At 39.3% G+C, this 7,393-nt stretch overlaps 1 non-coding gene across 1 annotated transcript; it reads right to left on the reverse strand.

The window, feature by feature from the left end:
- Nucleotides 1-1,568: 1,568 nt before the first annotated feature.
- Nucleotides 1,569-1,672, reverse strand: LOC130971158 (small nucleolar RNA R71). Its single transcript, XR_009082393.1, has one exon. It is a non-coding gene; the product is annotated as a small nucleolar RNA R71 (small nucleolar RNA).
- Nucleotides 1,673-7,393: the final 5,721 nt, after the last annotated feature.

The raw sequence follows: 7,393 nt of genomic DNA on the forward strand, positions 1-7,393 counted from the left end.
AGTTATGTGATAGGCTTGGAAGAGAAATCCGAGAATTATGCTTGAATTCTTTCTCACATTGGATTAGGTTGGGGGTTAGATGGATATAGTGACATGTAATCCTACCAATACTTTTATCTATGAATGTGTGTGGTATAATCAGTGACCATACTTCATCTCTTCCCATGAGCATCTAAATCAAGGAATTGGGCAATTGTTCAAGCTTAGAGAGAGTGGATTGCCAAGGGATTGGGATCCATTCACCTAAGATTTCCAAGGAGATTAATGAATGCATTGATTGAGGAAGAGATGAAAATGAACTTGATCCGGAGGATTATAACATCTCCTGACCCCAATGAACTTCCCATTTCTGATCTCACCCATCCTCTTAATTCTGTTGTTACATTTATGCTTAACAAACCCCATTCCCATTTAATTTCTTGCAATTTAAGCTTCTATACTTTAATTCCATGTAATTTCCCTTCTGCCATTTAATTTCTGTTATTTACATTCAGTTATTTAAATTTCTTGCACTTTAAGTTTCCCGCCAATTTACATTCTGCAACCTAAATTCAAAATCTGATTCAGTTCAACTAGAACAATTCTCTAATTAAAGTTGATCAACCAACTAATCCCTATGGGATTTGACCTCACTCTACTGTGAGTTTTTACTTGACGACAATCCGGTGCACTTGCCGGTGGAAATCTGTTGAGAGACAAATTTTTGTGTATCAAGTTTATGGCGCGATTGCCGGGGATTGGTTTTGTATTGACAATGATTAAATTGGAGAATAACTAGATTGAACATTTTTCTTTTCTTTTGTTAATTAAGTTTCAATTTCAGCTGTTTACTTTTATCTTCTGCAATTTTAAGTTGTTCTTCTGTATTTCTTTATTTTGAGCACATTAATCCACTAACTGTTTGATTAATTGCACTAACCAAGCTAACTATAATTTTTAGTGAATTTTTCACTTGCTGTTTGTCTATGTTTGCTGAGTGCATGACAGGTAGAGGAGGAGAAACTTCAACCTCCTTTGATAGTGAACCTGAGAGGACCTTTCTTAGACTAAAGAGGGAATCAAGAGGGAAAAAGGCTATTTGTGCAGAGGAAGAAAAGAAGGACTTAGATATGAATATGGAGGATGATATGGAGAACCGCCATGAGGGAGAGGTGCATAATCATGCCAGAGAAGGTGCAGGCAATCATGCTGGAAATGAGAGAAGAGTTTTAGGCTCTTACATCAATCCAAACCCAGGAAACTGTAGTAGTAGCATTCTAAAACCAACCATTCATGTCAATAACTTTGAGATAAATCCTTAACTCATTACTCTTGTGCAAAACAATTGTTCTTTTAGAGGAAGTGCCCAAGAAGATCCCAACCAACATCTAACCACTTTCCTGAGAATATGTGATACAGTGAAATCTAATGGTGTCCAACCAGATACCTACAAGATGCTGTTATTTCCCTTCTCCCTCAGGGACAAGGCAACAAAGTGGCTAGAATCCTTCCCTAAGGAAAGTTTGACAACTTGGAAAGATGTGGTAAACAAGTTCTTGGCAAGGTTCTACCCTCCTCAAAGAGTCAATAGGTTGAGGGCTGAGGTCCAAACATTTAGGCAACAAGATGGTGAAACTCTCTATGAAGCATGGGAGCAATACAAGGAGCTAACAAGGAAATGCCCCCCTGACATGTTTAATGAATGGGTACAACTGCATATCTTCTACGAAAAGCTGTCACAAGAGTCAAAGAAAGCCTTAGATCACTCTTCTGGAGGCTCTCTCAACAAGAAAAATACAGTAGAGGAAGCCATTGATGTCATTGAAACAATGGCTAATAATGAATATTTCTATGCCTCTTACAGAGGCAACAATAGAGGAGTGATGGAGCTGAATCACATGGATGTAATTCTGGCCCAAAATAAGATGATCACTAAGCAATTGGCAGATCTCACCAAGAAGATGGAGAAAAACCAAGTTGCAGCAGTCCACACTCAATCACCATCCCAAGAAGAGTCGAATGTAGAAGAAGGAAGTGGCTGGGAGCAAGTCAATTATGTTGGAAACTCATCAAGAGAAGCCCATGATCCATACTCTAAAACCTACAATCCTGGTTGAAAGAATTACCCAAATTTTGGGTGGAGAAATCAACAAAACCAGAGCCAAGATCATATACCTCACAACTCTAACCACTTCAACAACTCTACTTACCAACACTCCAACCAAAAACCATATCAAGCCACACAAAACAATTTTTCCCAGCACCATACCCAACCCAAAATAACTAGCCTCAACATCTAATTTCCAATTCACCATCTGAGGAGAGGCTATCCCGGATTGAGGCCATGCTTGAAAACCTTTACCAGGAGGTTCAAGATAACAGAACATTCAAGGATGAAGTGAGGACTAGTATGAAAAGTCGAGGACAGACCATCAAGAAGCTTGAGTCTCAAGTAGGATACCTGTCTCAACAATTTCCAAAGTCCACTGGCAGCTTCCCAAGTGATACAGAGAAGAACCCAAGAGGAGAGACCAAGAATGTTAGATGGGAAGAATGCAAGGCAATCACTCTAAATAGTGAAGAGATTCTGGAGGAAGAATTCTACAAGATCTCAGAGCATGACACGAAGGTGTCAAAGAACAATGTAGAAAGGGAAGAACAAGAAATTAATCTCACACAGTTGAAGGAACCAATGAAGAAGGAAGTCCTGAGACCTTATGTGCCGAAAGCACCATACCCTCAGAGACTTAGAGGTTGTGGAAAAGAGAAGACATAATATAGGTTCCTAGATACATTCAAATCTCTCCACATCAACATTCTCTTCATTGAAACCCTTCAACAGATGCCATCATACATCAAACGCATGAAAGAGTTGCTAACCAAGAAAAGTACCTTAAAGGGTGGACAAACAGTGGTGATGAATAAGGAAAGCAGTGCCCTTATACAGAAAGAGTTACCTTCAAAGAAGAAGGATCCAGGGAGTTTTCATATCCCATGTACTATAGGAGACATAATGATTGATAGAGGATTTTGTGATCTAGGAGCAAGCATAAATCTAATGCCCTTATCTCTCATGAAAAAGTTGCAGATCAATGAGTTAAAACCCACAGAAGTAATCCTTCAACTAGCGGACAAGACCCAGAAGCAAGCAGTAGGAGTAGTTGAAAATGTATTGGTAAAGGTTGGAAAGTACTTCCTCCCCATAGATTTTATTGTTCTTGAAATGGAAGAAAGCTATCTTCATCTGATCATTTTGAGCAGACAATTCTTAGCTACTGCCAGAGCACTCATAGATGTAGAGCAAGGAGAGTTGATATTGAGAATACATGATGCACAACTCACCTTTCATGTCTTCAAGCCTACACATGAATGTGAACAAGAAAATAAGGAGTTGAAGAATGACCACAATGAACTGCTGATGAGCGGATAATTTATACGCTTTTTGGCATTGTTTTTAGTATGTTTTTAGTATGTTTTAGCTAGTTTTTATTATATTTTTATTAGTTTTTAGTTAAAATTCACTTTTCTGGACTTTACTATGATTTTGTGTGTTTTTCTATGATTTCAGGTATTTTCTGGCTGAAATTGAGGGACCTGAGCAAAAATCTGATTCAGAGGCTGAAAAGGACTGTAAATGCTGTTGGATTCTGACCTCTCTGCACTCGAAGTGGATTTTCTGGAGCTACAGAAACCCAATTGGCGCGCTCTCAATTGGTTTGGAAAGCAAACATCCTGGGCTTTCCATCAATGTATAATAGTCCATACTTTACCCGAGATTTGATGGCCCAAACAGGCGTTCCAAGTCAGCTCAAGAATTCTGGCGTAAAACGCCGGAACTGGCACAAAAATGGGAGTTAAACGCCCAAACTCGCACAAAAGCTGGCGTTTAACTCCAAAAAAAGTCTCTACACATGAAAGCTTCAATGCTCAGCCCAAGCACACACCTAGTGGGCCCGGAAGTGGATTTTTATGTCATTTACTCATCTTTGTAAACCCTAAGCTACTAGTTCTCTACAAATAGGACCTTTTACTATTGTATTCTCATCTTGGAGAGTTTTATGCTATCTTAGATCACGTTTTGGAGGCTGGCCATTCGGCCATGCCTAGACCTTGTTCTTATGTATTTTCAACGGTGGAGTTTCTACACACCATAGATTAAGGTGTGGAGCTCTGCTGTACCTCGAGTATCAATGCAATTACTATTGTTCTTCTATTCAATTCGGCTTATTCTTGTTCTAAGATATCACTTGTTCTTCAACTTGATGAATGTGATGATCCATGACACTCATCATCATTCTCACCTATGAACGTGTGCCTGACAACCACCTCCGTTCTACCTTAGATTGAGTGGATATCTCTTGGATCCCTTAATCGGAATCTTCGTGGTATAAGCTAGAATTGATGGTGGCATTCAAGAGAATCTGGAAGGTCTAAACCTTGTTTGTGGTATTCTGAGTAGGATTCAAGGATTGAATGACTGTGACGAGCTTCAAACTCCTGAAGGCTGGGCGTTAGTGACAGACGCAAAAGAATCACTGGATTCTATTCCAACCTGATTGAGAACCGACAGATGATTAGCCGTGCTGTGACAGAGCGCGTTGAACATTTTCACTGAGAGGACGGGACTGTAGCCACTGACAACGGTGATGCCCAACATACAGCTTGCCATGGAAAGGAGTAAGAAGGATTGGATGAAGACAGTAGGAAAGCAGAGAGACGAAAGGGACAAAGCATCTCCATACGCTTATCTGAAATTCTCACCAATGAATTACATAAGTATCTCTATCTTTATTTTATGCTTTATTCATAAATCATCCATAACCATTTGAATCTGCCTGACTGAGATTTACAAGATGACCATAGCTTGCTTCATACCAACAATCTCCGTGGGATCGACCCTTACTCGTGTAAGGTTTATTACTTGGATGACCCAGTGCACTTGCTGGTTAGTTGTGCGAAGTTGTGATAAAGAGTTGAGATTGCGATTGAGCGTACCATGTTAATGGCGCCATTGATGATCACAATTTCGTGCACTAACTGCCCTTGGAGGAAAGTAGTAGTAAACCACAAGCAGAGCCCCTGGAGACCCCCTTGGTAGAAAAATAAGAAGTCCAAGTAATATCACAACCAAAGGAATCCAAAAAAGATCAGAGACCACAAGATTCACAAGAAACAATCAACAAAGACCTTCCTGACTTGAGAACCACGGAGGCAAAACTTGAAGGAGAGAAGAGAACTGGGAAGAAGATACCAAGGAGATGGAAGAACAAAAAGATCCCTACAGAGGACTTTTCCCCAGGGGATCAAGTGATATCTGTCCACCATCCATTAATTCCACCTCATCTTCCTACCATTCCATCTCAGCTGCCTCAAGTATATACAGTCAACAGGATCCTATCCTTGGAGCATATAAAATTCAAAAGAAGGCAAGCAAAGACAGATTCACTATGAAGGGAGAAGATCTGAGACATTACAACCCTCCCTAACAGAAAACCAATGTCAAGCTAGTGACAATAAAAGAGCGCTCCATGGGAGGCAGCCCATCTTTTAGAATTCTTGTTTTTACTGCTTTAATATCAATAATCAATGGTTTCCTAGCATGAAGTTGAGCTTTCATGAATAAATTTGACACTTGCAGTAAACATTTAGCATATGTTTGATCTCTAAGTTTGGTATGCCTAAGGGCACTCTAAGATGGCTTTTGATGACGTCCAATTGTACGAGTTAGAATTTCTCAAAATAGGATTAATGTTGCAAGTATAGACCCAAACCCAACAATTGGTCACCGACCAATTTGGAAATTCACAAGATGTGTCACAACTTGAAACCAATTTAAAAACCGAGAGTAATTCACTCCCGGATCGTCTCCCAAGGAATCACTTAAAGGGCAATGAGTGTGCAAATTCCGGTTGTAGTGCTCAAGGGGTTGTCAATGAAAAAATAAACATATAAAGCGATAAAAGAACATGCAAAATTGTAATGATTGAACTAATAAAGAAATCAAAGAACCGACTATGTAATATGAACAAGTAAAATATAAAAGAGATTAACATAGCAATGTATGAAAAATTGAAAACATAAAAAGGGGTCTTGGTTTGCAGTGAGCTAAGGGTCCTTTCCTTGTTGGAACCACAACTATGACGCTTATGTTGGATTAGTCTCACTTGATCAACCCTCACATCGGAAGATAAGTTAAATGAGCATAAGTGTTCTTAACCCACAAATCCTAATTTGCTTGCTAATTGCCTTAGCAACAACTTAGCATTAGTGGGAACAAGAACAATTAACAACCCAAGAGTTGACACTAAATGTTGGACATTCTAACTCTAGGCACCCAAGTGCTCACTTTACCCAAGCCAAGAGACAAAAATTTAGCCTAAAACCATGTTTGACATTTTGTTAAACACTTGGTGGGCAAAAAGCTTAAACATGAGAAAAATATGAAAAGACTTGAAATTAAAAGCAACAATTGATCTCAATCAACAAGAATAGCATAAGAAAGCATAGAACAAACACCAAACATCAAACTCATCAACAAGAAAGTGAAATTGCAAAAGGGAAGCAAAATTGAACTATAACTTGAATGAGAAGAAAGAGTAAAGACAATATAACTATAAAGAGTAATAACAAGAGAATACTTACAATGAGATTAGCAAAATCCAATGATCAAAAATGGAAATGGCACTTGGAATGTAAAACCCTAATGAAACCCTAATGGAGAAGATGAGAAAAACTTAGAGAAAACTAAAACTAAAAACCTTCTATTCTACTCCTAAAACTATACTAATGCTATGCTATGTTCCCTCTTTCATTTCCCCTCCAATATGAGCTAATAGACTTCAGAAATGGGCTTCCAAAGCCCCCAAATCGCGAGTCACGTTCCTTTCTAATGATGTCATGCACGGACACCTGTGCGGATGCACAGGCGTGTGCGTCCGCACACTCTGCGAAAATTCCCTCCTTTGCATACGCACAAGTATCTGTGTGCACGCACACTAGGCGATGCTTGGCGGGACGTGCGACATGCTCGAATTGATCCACACGCTCTGCTTGGGCTCCTGTGTGGACGCACAAGAGGTTGTGCGCACGCACACGTCTCTGAGCTCTCCTCCTTTGATTCTTCATGTTTCCTCCACTTTGTAAGCTTTTCTTCCATTTTCTCCAACCCATTCCTACCTTATACACCTGAAATCACTCACAAACACATCAAGGCATCGAATGGAAGGCAAATGGAATAAAACTAGATCAAACTAAGCACAAAAGAGCATATTTTCATAATCAAGCACAATTTGGGAGGAAAGTTCAAAAGCATGCTATTCAAGGGAATAAGTGCGAGTTTATATGATAAAATCCATTCAATTTTAACCAAAAATCATCATCAAATATGAATTCATCAATTCCCCCACACTTAAAT

The sequence above is a fragment of the Arachis stenosperma genome, chromosome 3, assembly GCF_014773155.1.
Source record: "Arachis stenosperma cultivar V10309 chromosome 3, arast.V10309.gnm1.PFL2, whole genome shotgun sequence".
NCBI classification, from domain to species: Eukaryota; Viridiplantae; Streptophyta; class Magnoliopsida; order Fabales; family Fabaceae; genus Arachis; species Arachis stenosperma.